The sequence below is a fragment of the Furipterus horrens genome, unplaced genomic scaffold (genome assembly GCF_987537825.1).
Source record: "Furipterus horrens unplaced genomic scaffold, mFurHor1.1.pri manual_scaffold_15, whole genome shotgun sequence".
In the NCBI taxonomy this organism is placed as follows: Eukaryota; Metazoa; Chordata; class Mammalia; order Chiroptera; family Furipteridae; genus Furipterus; species Furipterus horrens.
In genome coordinates, this window is record NW_028327185.1 from 17757924 (window position 1) to 17773434 (window position 15511).

Here is a 15511-nt window from a genome sequence, read left to right on the forward strand (position 1 = left end):
AGGGTCTCCCCGGTCCCTTTAAGTCTTGCTGCTCAGGGTCTTGGACTGGGAGGCAGTTCACCTGGGGCCCTTAGTGGGTTAGTTTTGTTTCAGACGAGGAGCCACATGTGGAGGGCAGTCGTGGCCCTGGGTGCTCAGCAGGCCTTCCTGCTCACAGGTCACTATTAGAGTCACCCATCCATCACGTAACGGAGCACGGGTCACATCGGCTCTGACTCAGACGCTGTGCTTGGGTCCTGCATTTTCAGTCACAAAAATATCATCTGCTGCAGCTGGTGGGGGGTGACAGGAAGTGAAGGCATACAGCACCCTGGGTCCTGGGCAGTCTGCTCCAAATTAGGAGTGAGAGGGTCAGGGGAGGCCCCCGGCAGTGGGGAGGCCTGCACTGGAGGCACCCAGGGAGAAGGACAGCGACGCGTCCCTGACCGGCAGCCGAGGCTTCAGAGCACCAGCCAGGGGTCTGTTTCTCTGGGTGCGTGGTCCAGGGTTTGACAGGTAGATAAGATGAAGAGAGACAAAAAGCCAACTAAATTACAGTTGACCCTTGAACCATGCACAGGCAAAAATCTACATACAACTTTTCGATTCCCCCAAACCTTAAAATCGCCCCCCAGTCTCCAACAGAGATTGGTTCCAGGACCCCCGTGGATACCAGCATCCGCCAATGCTCAAGTCCCCTGTAGGAAATGTCATAGGTCAGTGTACACAGTCAGCCCTCTGCATCCACGGACTCAAAAGCAGCACAGGTATTTATTGAAAAGGAAAAAAAACCCGCATAGAAGTGGATCCGCACAGTTCAAACCAGTGTCCTTCAAGGGTCAGCTGCCTCTGTGAACACATGTTAAAGATGAGCTTTGGTTTATAAGTTAATAGCTTACTTTCATGGCCCTTCCCTAACACTGTAGGTGCCAGTTAACTGCCAGGTTCCTTCCGTAACAGCTTCCTTCGGGTCCTGGCCAGCCGTTTCCCCATAGCAGCTCACAAGCATGTAGACTTGCAGTTCTTTCAGAACAGGGAAGTAAGAGTGAGTGAGCGTGTGTGTGTGATATCTTTAATGTAAGAAACATAAGATGGAAATGTGAACATATATCATACATACTATTAGGAACTCATTATTTTTCTAAGTCTGGTTCAGAAGATTGCTTTTGTTTAAAGTTTCCTGTAACCCATTCATTTTTCTTAAAGGCGGCTTAACTCCATCTTGCACTCCCGGTTACAGTCAGCACAGTCGAATGTTCATCTAAAGTGGAGGCTGCTGACCTGGAATCCACAGACCCCAGGGAGCCAAGGCGGGGCCCTTGGGACTCTCTGAAAGCCCTTTAGCTGTGTGAGCGATTGCAGGTTTGTACATGCCTGCATATCTGGGGACAGGGTCCCAGGCACGGTGTCCCCACCACCGTTCCTCCCCAGGGCACTTTGCACCTGATGTATGCCAAGTGCTCCTCGGGGCGGCTCACACTGTCCTCGTGTGCTGCTGGACACCAAGGTTGTCCTCACTGCACAGAGAGGGAGCTGAGGCTCCTGCAGTTGCCAGTAACTTGCCCGGTGATTAGGAACAACTGCTCTAAGACCAGAAAGGGTCAGTGTGGCTTTGAAGAGGGGCTTGGCCAAAACTCAGGAGAGTGGCGGAAGTTCTAGCAGAATCTAGCTCAGAAATCTTCCTCGGTGAGGGGACTCGTCTGCTTGGAGTTATACCTTCATGAGATGGTATGAGTTTGATTTCACTGTTCGGTTGGTGGAAAGGGCCGGTTTCCCTGTATGGCTTGTCCTTTCCAGACTTTTCCTGAGACCTGAGAGAAACTGTCCTATCTGTGGCTCATCAGCGTGGGGGCTGGGGCTCTGCCTCCGTTGCAAGTCCCTTAAAACTTCCCAAAACTATGTAGATATTTTTTCCAGTTTTTGAAATAGAAGTTTGTCCAAACAGATGTTTGAATATACATCCCATGGTGGGATGCGTTTTAGGTGGGTTTAATTTTAGTGCCAGCTACTGTCACATTCATTTGCATGTGTTAAAGGAGCAGCTGGGATGCCTTCCACGGTTGAAGGATTTGGGCTAAATTGAAGTTCCCAGAGTCAGTTGGATGCCTGGAACGGAACCAATGTACTTTCCTCAGGGTGTAAGTTTTAGATCAAGAGATCAGGTTGCCTGTTTTGAACTTCCCCTGCCCCCAGCTCTCTACTGAAGAGCTTTTAAAGCCATTGACCTTCCTATGTGGATACCCTGTTTTTTGGTCTCTGCAGTGTCCCCCTTCGTGTAGGCCTGTGGGAATACTTGCCCAGCAGAACCCAGTCTTCACTTGTGAAGGAATCCCAAACTCTGCAGTTCTTAATCCGATGGCCTTTATCGTTCGTGAGGTGGTGATCGTGACTCCACAGGTCACTGTGAGGGTTGAGCACGGTGTTCCCAAGGGCTGGTCCCTCCCCCAAGACCTGGTTCAGCAGCCACCTTGCGAAGCCCCCCTTGACTGCGTGGAGGGCAGGCCCCCGGCCCCTCCCAGCATTCCCTCTCTCTCTTCCTTGATTGGTTTTTCTCCACAAGTCTTATCGCCATCCACACACCGTGTGTTTTCCTTACTTACATGTTCATCCTCCTTTACTCATTGGAGTGGTGAGTCGTGATATCCAGGGTAACTCGTGGCACTCGGCACAGTCAATAACCCTTTGCTGAGGGAGTGAGTCACTTTAAAGCACAGTGCCCAGCAATCATTAACAACACTGAGAGTGATAAAAGAGTAAAGGAGAATGAGAGGTGACGTTCAAGCAGTAGGGAGCCTATGAACTCCAAGGTGAACCACAAGTCACACATGGCGTGTGTGTCCTCCCAGGACTGGAAGGCAATGCAGTGACAGTCAACCCTTGCCGTCAGTCCGGGACACATGCAAGGAGCCGGGCTTCCGAGCCTTGAGAGAGCAAAGCAGAACAAATAGTACATTTGGGGGCTATGTTTTATTTACCTTTTTAAGTGTATAAAAAAATTTTGCCAAGAAAAAATATTTACATGAAGCAGGAAGCACAGAAACGCCTGCCATGTCACAGTGGGTGTGACATGCATAAAATGCTTGAGTCCCTTAGAAATGAAAAAGATGGTGGCCCGTCCCATTCTTGAAAGGACAGCTTCTCAACGGAAAAGAAATGCTTTTCTACCTCCTTTAATGTTATTCGAAGTTTCAAAAAAATTATCAAGGCTGAAAGCAGATAAGCCCACGGGAATTTTGAAGGTGCTTTTCAGACTCCATTTCTTCTCCCTTCCACCTTGGGAAGCTGTTGTTGTTGACCTGGCAGGAGGTAGTGGGCAGGTCTGGAGCCCCTCTGAAGGTGGGGCCAGCAGGATATGCCGGTGGCTCCGGGGTCTGTGGCTGGAACACGGGAGGCGATGGCGTCACTGTGCGTGAGACGGGCAGGCTGGGAGTGGAGCAGGTGTAGGGGGCACATCAGGAGTTAAAATTCGGACACGCTAAGCCCAGGATGCCTTAAGCACCTAAGGTAGGCGCACCTGTTTAATAGGTGATTGGTATGGGTCTGGTGTTGAGGAGAAAGACCTTGGTAGAGATATAAATTTGGGAATGGCCAGTATACAGGTGGTATTTAACCCCATGAGTTTGGACATCGCCCCCAAGGCAGGAGACAGAATGACAAGAGGCCCGAGGACTGAGCTCTGGGTGATGCAGCCCTGGGGTCTTCAGCCGGGACTTTAAAGCCAAGGCCAGCCTGTGGGACCCATCCTCGCACCGGTGGTCACCCACGATTTCATGTGGGTCCCAGACCCCAGGGGAGAAACACCTGCAGAATCCAATTCAGAAGGCTTGGTGGGTTGGGTTGTGTTTTGTTTTGTTCTGTTTTGTTTTGCCTGGAAGTGTCTTTGACAGGAAAGCGAAGTAAAAAGATTGAGTGGAACCTGGGAAGTTTATGGAATATTATTCTGTCAGCTGGGGAGAGCTTGAGATGGTTTACTTTCAAATTGTTTGTGTAAGTAAAATCAAATAAACCTTTGCAGGAAAAACATGATCTTGTTTTCTTCTTTCCCCCATCAGCCAAGTACCATTCCTTTTCATTTATTTATTTATCGCCTTCAAAATGAGAGCTGCCTGGTAAAAGAACAGATTTTATTCAGGTTTCAACAGTTAAATTATTAGAAAGTTTCTCCCTGCGTTGCTACCTTCCCTTTCATCACTAAATTAAAAATGAAGGGCTCTGGAACATTTTTGTGTCTGAAGCTGAAATATTGCTCCTGACAACAGGGCTGCTTCGATCGCGTCTCCACGAGAGAGCCTCTAGGAGAGGTTTGTTCAAATCACACACCTAATGGGTTTATCTGGCGAGCTCTAAATCAAGAACATGCCGCTTTTGCTCCGTTTATAAATTATAGTTGTAAGGTTTTGTTTCGTTCAGAAGAATCACTGAAGGACTCTGTTGGACCACTTTTTAAAAATGTCTGGCTCTCACGTAGCCCAAACAGAGATCAGAGCTCTCGAGGGGCCATTATTTACTTAATTCTGTCATTTTTTTACAACATTTCAGCAAGAGGCCGGGCATGGAAGCCATGGGCTGGGCTGTTTAGTCTCGCTGAGTGTCAGCGTTGATGTCAGTGGTTGTAGAAGAGCGGCCGGTCAGGATTAAGGGTTGCAGGGAAAAACAGAACCCAAACTGCTCGTTGTTCCTGGGGAAGAGTAAACATTGTTGAAGCCAAGACAAAGTTTTCAGCATAAACGCAGCCCCTTGGAGTGAAGCTGGGGTGAAGGCGGTTATTATGGGACTCCCAAGTCTTGTTTTTAGGGGAGCAGAACCTGGGGAAACCAGAAACTCTGTTCGGAGGGGAGTCTCTGCTCCACAGTTAGTGGGTGCAGTGAGGGGGGTTCTCATTTCTGGGGGCCCTTGGCTTTGTTTTCACTTTCCATTTTTCTTATGAATGTGATGTGTTATAAACACACACAACTGCCTTTCTTGTCTGTCCACCGCTCAGCGGGGCTCAGGCATGTGGAGGCCCGGCCTCCATGCCCAGCAGACCCAGCACCGACCTCGTATGTCCCTGTGCAGGGCCCTGGGGTAGGAGACAGGAGCCACACCGAGGCATCCACGAGGGACCACGAAGCAGGGGCCCACGTGTCTGCTCTAGCTTTAAATGGCCTTGTGTGTGGCCGGTGGGGCAGAGGGTTTGACTGGGGCCTAACAGGAAACCTTAAAAGTTCGTTCCGTGATAATAGTACCAAGACATCTATAGGACACTTTATCAGTGTCAGGCCGTGCGCTGAGTCTTTTACAAGCGTGACTTTTATTTAATCTGCATAGCACTCCTGCAGAGTAAGTAGGGAGATTATCCTGGTGACATTCTGCGCCAGTTACCAGAAGCCCCTGAATTCACAGCACGTGCGGGAGCTTCCCCCAGAGTCGCACTCTCTGAGACGTGGCCCCGGTTTGCTGGGCGAAGGCTGCTTTTCTTCTCTCTTGCATCGCACTGGGAGTATGTTGAGGGGTGGCAGGCATTTGGTCTCTCTTCCGCCAGGATGCTTAAGGTCCCACCTTGTATCTAGAGCCCTTACCCCAGGGGAGTCAGGGGATGTTACCATTGCTAAGCCGTGAAGTTGTATCGCGTGCCTGGGAGGCAGACAGGGCAGCTGAGCTCAGATGCTGGCCCGAGGTTGGACAAGGCGGTTCGTGGAGGAACTGGAGCGCTAAGTACCTTGATGGCTCAGAGTTCCGTCCTCACCATCCACTCTGCAGAAGTGTCTCATAACACCCGGTTGTCCAGCATGAGTCTGGCATGAGGCCTGGATGCAGCGAAAAAGCAGAGGTGCTGGGTATTGCTAACTTGGAGCCAGACTTCTGAGAGAAATTGCATCCCTGCCGGCCCCAGGCTGGCAGAATCCTGGGAAACTGAGAAGCGACAAGGTTCGGTTTCTCTCTCTCTTGTGTCATGAGCACCAAGGAAATGTCCTGGAAGAGTGCACTCTGGTTCCGTTCCCTTGGCAGCCGCTTGTGTGCCAGTCCATGTGGCCTCTGCCCGCTCTGCAGGAAATGCTGGCAGGTGCGGCATCTGCATGCAACCTGGACAGGCGAAGGTGGCCCTTTGCTATAGCAGCTGACTCTTCCTCACTTTATCAGGGCCCCTACCAGCTCACCCCCAGGACTAACTACACCTCAGGTGTACAGTGTAGACCAGAGCCATCCAGTTTCCATCAGTGTGTTCTTCTGTTTTGTTTGTTTTGCGTGTTTTTAGCGTTTATAAAACCAACTCCGGGTTTTCAGCAACAGACCACTCATTTTTTTTTCCCTTTATATGTTCCCCTTTTGGATCATTTCAGACTTTAATTGCATTCAAAATAAAGAATGTACTAGCTTGGGAGAGAATATAGCCTTAGAGAGCAAAGATTCAGTTTGTGTCTGTTAACATCTCTGAAGGGCCTGGTCTCCTCTGAAAAGTGTTAGCAAATGTATTTTCAGAGCTTAATCCCCGTGTGGCTCCGTTTCGCTGGCTGTAACTCTGGGTTATAGTTCTAAATGCGTAATGTAATTGTGTTTCTCTGTTCTTTGGTCCTGGCTTCCCACCGTCCTCTGGGAACACAGTGATGAACATGAACATCTTTGTCTTTCAGGGTCTTGCTGTGCAGGGGCACCTACATAGCCTAGAAAGGGTAACTGACCACCTCCAGGCTATTCCACTCTGAACTCTGCCCTTTATGTTTTAGGCTTGCTGGTGAGTTGCCATTGTCTTCTTGGTGGACTGACCCCTTGGTCGTTATGAAAACATCTCTGTTTCACTTTCATTTTTGAAGAGTATTTTCACCGAATATAGAGTTCCAAGCTGACAGTTACTGTCACTCTCTTCTGTTGCCACTCAGTTGTCTTCTGGCCTTCCATTGTTTTTGGTGAAATACTAACTCGAGTCTCATTGTTGCTTTGGGAAGGCATTTTGACTTTTCCCTCCAGCTGCCTTAAAGACAGCTCTTTCTCTTTGGTTTTCAGCAACCTCACTACAATGTACCTAGATTTTTATTTATTTATTTTTTTTTGGTATTAAACCTGTTTGAGGGTCATAGGGTTTTCTGGATCTGTAGATTCATGTATTTTATCAGTTTTGCTTGAACCCCATTTTCTCTCCTCATTCCTTTTGGCTCCCTAATTACATCTTTGTTAGGTATTTCCACACGGCCTCTGTTCCTCTTGTGCTCATTTCTGTATTTTTAACTTATTGTTTTATTCTCTGTGCTGCAATCCAGATACAATTCTGTTGGCCTTCCTTCTGTTCCCTGGTGTTCCTCTGCTTGGAATATCTGTTCTGCATTTAAATGAATCTATTGAGTTCATAATTTCAGTTATTGTATCTCATTGTGTATGAACAAATATAGAGATGTTTAAAGACTCTAGCTGATGTTTTCATCCTCCAAAGAGGATTGTGTTTTGCCCTCTGGCATGCAGTTAAAATAGGGCAGGTCACCTTGATCAAGTCCAGAAATGAGCTGATATAAAGCTGGGTTTTGGTCTTTTGTAGAGAGCTGATGAGTTTCCCATTCTCTTTTGCTACTAGGAAGTATTCCTTTGGGATTCTGCCTGGAAGCCTTAGGTGTCTGTTAGAGTCCCTTCTTCCTCGGCAAGCCCTGAACTCCAGTTCTGGTCCCCCAGCCGCAGGGCGCCTGAAGAAGCTTCGTGTGGCTTCCCACGACTTGTGCCCCGCTCCTTCTGCCTTTCTGCCTCGCTCTGCTGGTGGGGAGAGGATCCAAGAGTGTCGGCCTTACTCCCAGGGCCTTCTCTTCTTTCCTGGAACCTCGCCCTGCAGCACCTGGCTGCTTTCTTAACTCTCCATTTCCTGCAAATAAATTCTTCGGTGTGTTTTAGCCAAAATTCCTAGTTACTCTCAGTGGGTCAGCTGGTCTGCAACAAGGAACTTTATTGTCACTGAGAGTAAGAAAAAACCTGAGTGTTTTATTTGGAATTCAAATCCAGGGTGAAGTTCACAGTTTATAAATTTTGCTCTGCACAGTGATGTTGGTCCCAAATGAAATTAAATAGAAGTATCAGTGCACTTGAAGTTGGGAGGCATAGCTTTTGTGAATGGCTCTACCACTTACTCCCAGACTGAGGTCAAAATAATTTCCCTGCACCCTGCAAAACAGTCACAATGCCTGCCCTGCCCATCTTACACATTGTTATTGGGCTCAGATAATCTATGAAAGGACTTCATAAACTGCAGCCAACAACACAAATACAGTTTATTATGCTATTAATGGTATTGTATGAGGGCAGGCCCCTTGGAGTATAGGCTTCCTCCAACAGGCGAGTGTTCCAGGAACCCATCTGTATCAGTATGCCAGCTGGTGTTATTGTGAGAGGCTGTGTTTGGCTTCAGTGAGTGTTTTTTGAAGACTCTTCAAGGTGTTCAGCAGTTTTTGACCATAAAGAGCATGACTCCCATGCCCCACCTACCTGCTCACCTGATCTAGCCCTGAGCAATTTTTTTTTGTTTGTTTCCCTGGATGAAAAAAAGTACTCGGAGGCAAATATTTTGCCAGTGAGAACGAGGTGAAACAAAAAATGGCAGAAGCACTAGAAGACATCAAAATCGACAACTGTTTTGAGCAGTGGAAAAAACATCTCAATAGGTATATTGCATCAAATGGAGAGTACTTTGAAAGTGACTGAAGTTTAAACGTGTAAGAATAAATGCACAACTTTTCATAAATAAATCCCTGGGTTTTTTGGAGTCCCCCCTCATATGTGACCAGCAGCTGTATAATGTGACATCAGCTTTGAAGAAGCAACTGTTGTTCTCTTGGGTTGGCCAAAAAGTCCATTTAGTTTTTCCCATAAAATAAATGACACATTTTTCACTTTCACCAATAACTTTATTGATTTGGATGTTTCGAGTATGTCAGCTGTCTTTCACATGGTATAATGATTGTTCTCAATTATTGTCTCAATTTGATTGCTATCAATTTCAGCTGGTCTACCCGACCGTGGAGCATCATCCAGTGAGAAATCTCCAGCATAAAACTTTGCAAACCACTTTCCACACATTTAATCAGTCACAGACCTTCTCCAAACTGCACAGATCTTTTCTTTGCATTTCAGTTGTGTTTTTACCTTTTTTTGAAATATGTAATAAAGCATAATATGCCAAAAATGTTTCTTATTTCTTCCATCTTCAGTATTAAAATGGCTACACAAAAATATTCACCAATTTTGATAATTTTATTTTTAACTGAACACTGATATGACAGCTGTCACAATACACTCTAACAAAGTTATTTTGAATGAAGTTAAAGACAACTAAGCTCTACTGGAGCCATCGTATGGAAAAAAACCAAACAAACTATTTGGCCAACCCAGTATTAAGCCTCGCTCTTGATACATGTGTGACTTTGAGGGCTGGCCTTACATACACCTCCCTTGTGAAGGCCTCTGTTACTTTGAGGGTTAGGTGGGTCTGCCCACTGCTGCACAGCACTGAAGGGTGTTGTCCTTGACCAAAAGCAGTTGAGGAAATAACTTTGAAACAGTGACCCCATCTATCTCAGAAAGAAATCAGCGCAAGAAAAACGGGATCATCAGAGGGTTACTTGGTAAACAAGACCGATCTTTGGGCTGACCAAACCATCCTGTTTTAGCCCTTAACCATTGCTTCTTTGCTGCCAGGGGCCACGTAACCGTTTTAAAAAATTCTCTTTTAATGAATGGAAGGGTTTTGTATGTTTTAGGAAATAATCAAACAGTATAAAATTTGCTTCAGCTTCTCAGGCTGTGTATTTTACTTTTTCTGAAAGAGTATAGTTTGAGATTATTTGGGACTTCTCTGAAGAACTTGAAAAAAGCAGCATTTTCAGGTTACAGGGCCTACTTGTCAGTTACTGAGCATGCAGCTGGCGCATAGTAGGCAGTCCATGAATATCAGCCGTTGTTAGGGCAACGGAAAGAGGAGGAGGGAGCCTGTGGTCCAAGAGGAAATGTCAAGAGGGCCAGTGGAGATATATAAAAATCCAGACTTCAGGGGGCACGCCTGGGTAGAAGCTACACATTTGGGACTGTATAACACTTAGGAATGATATTTAAAACCACTTTTTATCTCTCCCTGAATGCATCTTATTAAACATGGTATTTCTGAACACCAGGATAGGCTTCAGTGATAATAGGTTTGCTATCTGTAGAGTTTTTCTTATTTATGACCATTGATTTCCTTTCAGCTGCTATGCTGTGACCCCTAAAACCAACATCTTCTTCCCGCTGGTGACTCTTTTATAGAAATTCTCTTACATTAAACGCAAAGGCCACGGTGCTTGTTGTTCTTGGCACACACAGGCCGGCGGTGTGTTGCCAGGGCCGGAGGGAAGCAGTGCCCTGTGGTCTGATCTGGTCATCAGTAAGGGCAGGCCTGGGCTGCCTGTCGGTCCTTCTGGCATCCCCCCAGATAGCACCGTCTTCATTGCCACTCTGGGGCTTGTCCTGGGCATCGCCCCTCAGAAGGCCGAAGGTCATGTGCATCTTCCCAGACTCACGTTTTCCCATGCTGGCACCACACGCTGCAGCAAAGGCCCCGCCCCGCCTCACCCACCTGCTGCAGTGAAGGCCCCGCCTCTTCCACCCACTCGCTCATCTCCCTCCTGACTTTGAACAGGGGTGCATCGGGCGGGGCTGGCAGGCTCCAAACATGCGGCGTTGGTTTCTCTGTCTTCGTTCACCATCTTCTCCACTCTCCTCCAGCCTTCCTGGGTGCACACACTCTATCCAGGCATTTAATGAGCTTCTTGGGGACAGAGACTGTCTCTGTCATACCCTTCCCCTGTCCCTCACTTAAACTCTTGGGGAATTCAGGTATTTTTAACTCTAGATAGATTTTTTTTCCTTTTTATTTAAATTTTTTTTTCTTTCACTTTGGTGTGACGTAGGCAGACTTTACAGCTTGATGATTTTCCTTGGAATATATGTAGGGTTTTATTTGTGGCATGCTACCTACAATAAAGTTTTTGTGCCAGACGCTGTACTTCAAGTGCATTACTTACATAATTCCCACAACAGCCCGGCAAAGTAGGTTCCCCTACTGTTGCCTCTGTTGTTTATAGATGAAGAAACTGAGACTCCATGAGGTGCATCACTAGGCATTGGCAGAGGTTAAATAGCTGCAGCCCAACCCTGAGGCCACAGTATTGACTTCTCATTTCTGTAAATAATTGGTGGGGCTTTTTGAAAAGCTAGTAGTGTCTATAATTGTTTCAAAGCTCAAAATTTACATGTTAAGCAACCTGATTAATTGCATTCAAAACCTCCTGATCCTGACTAACGTCCACTTGATAGGAGAATTTGAAGCTTCTGCTCCAATTTTATGAGTTTTTGCTTTTTCTAAGTTTCTGCTTGGTATGTTTGAATACTGTGATTTGGGAAGCAGGAATTATATATCCATTACAGATTATACCTTTATTAACATAAAATTACAGTCTGGAATTGCATCTAATGTTTTTCCTTTTTGCCATAATGTTAATCTCCTACTTTATTTTGCTTATTCTTGATGTATTTTGTGTTTTATTTTTCTTTCTTTTTCTAATTGTCAAGGAAGCCTTTTAAAGATTTTATTTATTTCTAGAGAGAGGTGAAGGGAGGAAGAAGGAGAAGGGGAGAAGCATGAATGTGTGGTTGCCTCTCGCACACCCCCAACCAGGGACCTGTCCTGCAACCCAGGCATGTGCCCTGACTGGGAATCGAACCAGCGACCCTTTGGTTCACAGGCTGGCGCTCAGTCCACTGATCCACACCAGCCAGGGCTTTTTTTCTTTTTTGTATGTGTCATTTTTTTTTTTTAATCAATAAAATATACTTTTTTTTTCTCTCTCTCTCTCTTTTTTTTTTTTTTTTTAATTTTGGTGTTTCAGTTACAGTTGTCCCCTTTTCCCCTAATTTCTCTCCCCCACCCAACCCACCCCCTCTCCCGCAATCATATCCCTCCCCGTTGTCCATGTCCATGAGTCTTTTATACACGTTCTTTGACTAAACCCTTCCCTTTCTTATCCCCCTTCTCTCCCTCTCACCTCCCCCCTATTGACGGCTATTCTGCTCTTTGTTCTATTTAGTTCGTTTGTTTGTGTTGTTCTTTAGTTTCCTGTATTAGGTGATATCATATGGTATTTTTCTTTCTTTGCCTGGCTTATTTCACTAAGCATAATTCTCTCTAGTTCCATCCATGTTGTTGCAAATGGCAGGAGTTCCTTCTTTCTCTCTGCTGCACAGTATTCCATTGTGTAAATGTACCACACTTTTTTGATCCACTCATCTACAGATGGGCATTTAGGTTGTTTCCAGCACTTGGCTATTGTAAACAGGGCTGCTATGAACATAGGGGTGCATAGGTTCTTTTGAATTGGTGTGTATGTGTCATTTTGATTCAGATTTGTCTTTTTTAAGCAATTGAGTATTGTATTTTTGTTTTTAGGCCAGTCCGACAGTCTGAAGTGTAATAGACACTTAGCTATTTTAATGTGTAGTCTGCCATCTAATTTTTTATGTAATTCTAATTTCGATGCTTCCTTGCTTCTTCTCTTACTCAAAAACATGTTGTGTTTTACTTTACTGGTCGTTTTTTTTTATTAGTTATGTTTTTCCTCCAGTAGTTAAGAAAGTTTGTTTTCTACATCTGATTTGGCTTGTAAATTTTTATGTTTATGAAAATTCAGTAGAAAACATTGATAATGAATGGAGTGTTGGTTTATTTCCAGGAATAAAACAGGATGTATTGAATTAGGCACAGATTATTGTTAAAATTATATTTTGCATAAGTATTTAATAAAATATTTTTATATAATTAAAATATACAATTATTTTTAAAGAAACTTTATTTGCATAACCATATTTACACAACTCCGTACAACTGAAATATTTTTAATGCATTTTACCATTTTATGCCATAAATTGAGTTCTTGCTCTTTTTGTTTTTCTTTTTTCTTTTTTTATTTCTAAGAGCAAGTTAATCTTCAAATGGTTTCATTGAAATCCTTTCTGGGCTTGCTCATCTGAGAATTATTTTCCATTCCTTTCGTGCATGAATCATGAGTTTGCATGCATAGAATTTCTGTGGCGTGCCCCCCTCCCCAGCCTTGAAACTCTGTATATGTAATTTTATTGTTTTTTGTTTAGTGTTGTCACAGAGATGCTTGAAGCCATTCTGGTTTTCGTTTATTATGCCGTGTCAGTTAGGATACTCTAAGCCGTTTTATTAAATTATTTCCACATAAGTCTGGAGGTGACTAACGCTGCCTCAGCGGAATGGGAGCGCTCTGCTTTTCTCACTGTCTTCAGCATTTTGTTTTCCAGCCTCATTCCTTTTTAGCCTTATATGGTTGCAAAAAGGCTGCCATAGCTCTGTGCATCAGTGTCACTTTCCAGACGGATGCAAAGGGGCTAGAAGTGGCCTTTGCTTTAATGAGTCTGTGCTTTTATCAGCAAAGGAAGGCTCTGGGAGTTGCCCAGCCGACTTTCTGTTATAACCCGTGGGCCAGAACTAAGCCACGGCTGTTTGTGCTTGTGCGGGAGACTGGCCAGATGAGTTTGTCTTAGGCCAATCAAGACTCACTTCTGGGGCTCGGCAGTTCTCCTACAATAAAATCTGTAGGACAAGAGTAAGAGGGGGATGACTTTTGTGTTACCAAGAAGGGTATAACCTTCTTCAGGCATATAAAGAAGGCATGCCACAGAACTATAGTAAGAGGACTGAACATAAGTGTAGTAACTATCGATGTCCAGGAAGCATATATCAACCTTATCGTTCTTCACCGTAGCATACCATTCTGTTATTTTTGAAAGTTGATTTTCTTCCCCAAGATTCCCAAAGAATGTTACATTTGACATGAGTAGGTTTAAGGGACCAAACAAATATCCTGCTTGGAGAGAATGTGAACAAGTCGGGGCAGACAGATGCTGTGTGTTCGTGCTCCATTTGGAACGTTGATAGGCCAGGGCCGAGGGATGCCGTAAGATTGTGACTCTTCTGCCTCAGGTTACCTTCTTATACTTATCCAGTGACAAGACCATCTGTTTGCCTTTTAGCCTTGTGAGGAAATGGATGCAACGCAACCTTTGATCACTAGTGACGGTATCACTCAGTGAAAAGCTGAGCTTTGTACAACAGCTCAAAGCAGAGAGAAAGCAGACTGTATCCCTGAAAAGGGTGCTCCACCAGCACCAGCCTTAACAGCTTTCCTCTGCAGCTCTGAAAAGTCAGAACTGCTGTTAAGTGGCCACAAATTTCATCATTTGGCCCGAGTTTGTGGGGAGGGCTGAATGAAGGATGTAGGGAGAAATGAAAGGCACCTGCCCGAATAAACCCAAAGAGTGGGTACTCTTAAGGATTAACTCCTAGGGACAGTAGGGAGCAGGTACAAGGAGAACACATCTCTCACAGAGCAGTGATGATAAAAACTGATCACTCTACCACTTGGAAAGCAGAGTTCATGTCTCAGGGAGGAAGACGGTGGCCCCAGGAGGCAGAGAGTAGTGTAGCCGGGCCCGGGCTGTTGGGGGTTCATTTTCTGGTGAACAAGCGAGGGGGCAGAAACGGAGTACGTGGTTATTGTTGTCTGATGTTGTCTCTCATCCTGAGAGAACAGCTTTTGCCCAGTATCGGGGGGACTGAAGGTTTAAAGCGCCATTTCCCTCTGCATGGACTCCACTCCCGCCACCACCCCTACGTGGGCAGCAGGAGGTGATTGCCACAGTGCTTGTGGGGGTCTCCCGAAGCCCAGAAGGCTTCATCCAACCCTGTTATTGCCCTGACTTCCAATAGTTCTTGAGTCCTGAAAAAGTTTTCAGTTAAAATTTAGTGTCTGTAGATGCTCTTTGAAAGCAGGAACCGTTTTATTCTGTCAAACGGTGCTGCTGAAATTGGCGGTGGAAACCTGGCGTTTCCCCTCGGGTGGGTGCTCCTAGATTCGGGGCAGATGCCGAGGCCCATGCCGACGCGTGGAGTGTGGGCCGGGCGAAGAATGCGCTCCTGGGTTGTGCTTTTGCCCTGAGCGTGTGTGCTCTTCCCTCTGGAACTCTTGGCTTGGGTGGAGATTAGGGACTTCAAAGGGAGTGCAGTCAGGAGGAGAGGCTCCCCTTGCTTGTGTCTCTGGAGGGTAAATATTTTGTTTTAGCACCGGCTTCTGTTTCATATGCAGTGCAGATGCAGGAGCCTGCAGGATGCAGGACTGCTTTAGACTAATCCTTCCTCAGAGTGAGACAAACCTATGCAGATTAATGGGGCTTATTCAAATCTCCTGCCAACAAGAGTCTTAAGAAGCTTAATTTCAGATGGGTCCTGCAGAGGTTTTTAAATAGCTTAGGATTTGGTTCTCTTCAATTTTAAAAGACCTCTGTAAAATTAGCTCTCTAGCTATTAGGACTGATCAGAAATTAGTTTGATTAGGTGGAATATTATGCCATTATCACTGTTTGGAGGATTATTAGCTGGGTTTTAATTAAATGAAAATTATACAATAGCTATTTAGCTTTCTTCTTTTTTTCTTTTTCTTTTTGTTCCATCTGCAACTCCCATTCT

The 15511-nt window shown here is 45.4% G+C and overlaps 1 protein-coding gene across 1 annotated transcript in view; it reads left to right on the forward strand.

The window, feature by feature from the left end:
- LOC149992466 (polypeptide N-acetylgalactosaminyltransferase 2) overlaps positions 1-15511 on the forward strand; it is a 167394-nt gene that overhangs the window by 114286 nt on the left and 37597 nt on the right. The gene's annotated exons all lie outside the window — the stretch shown is intronic.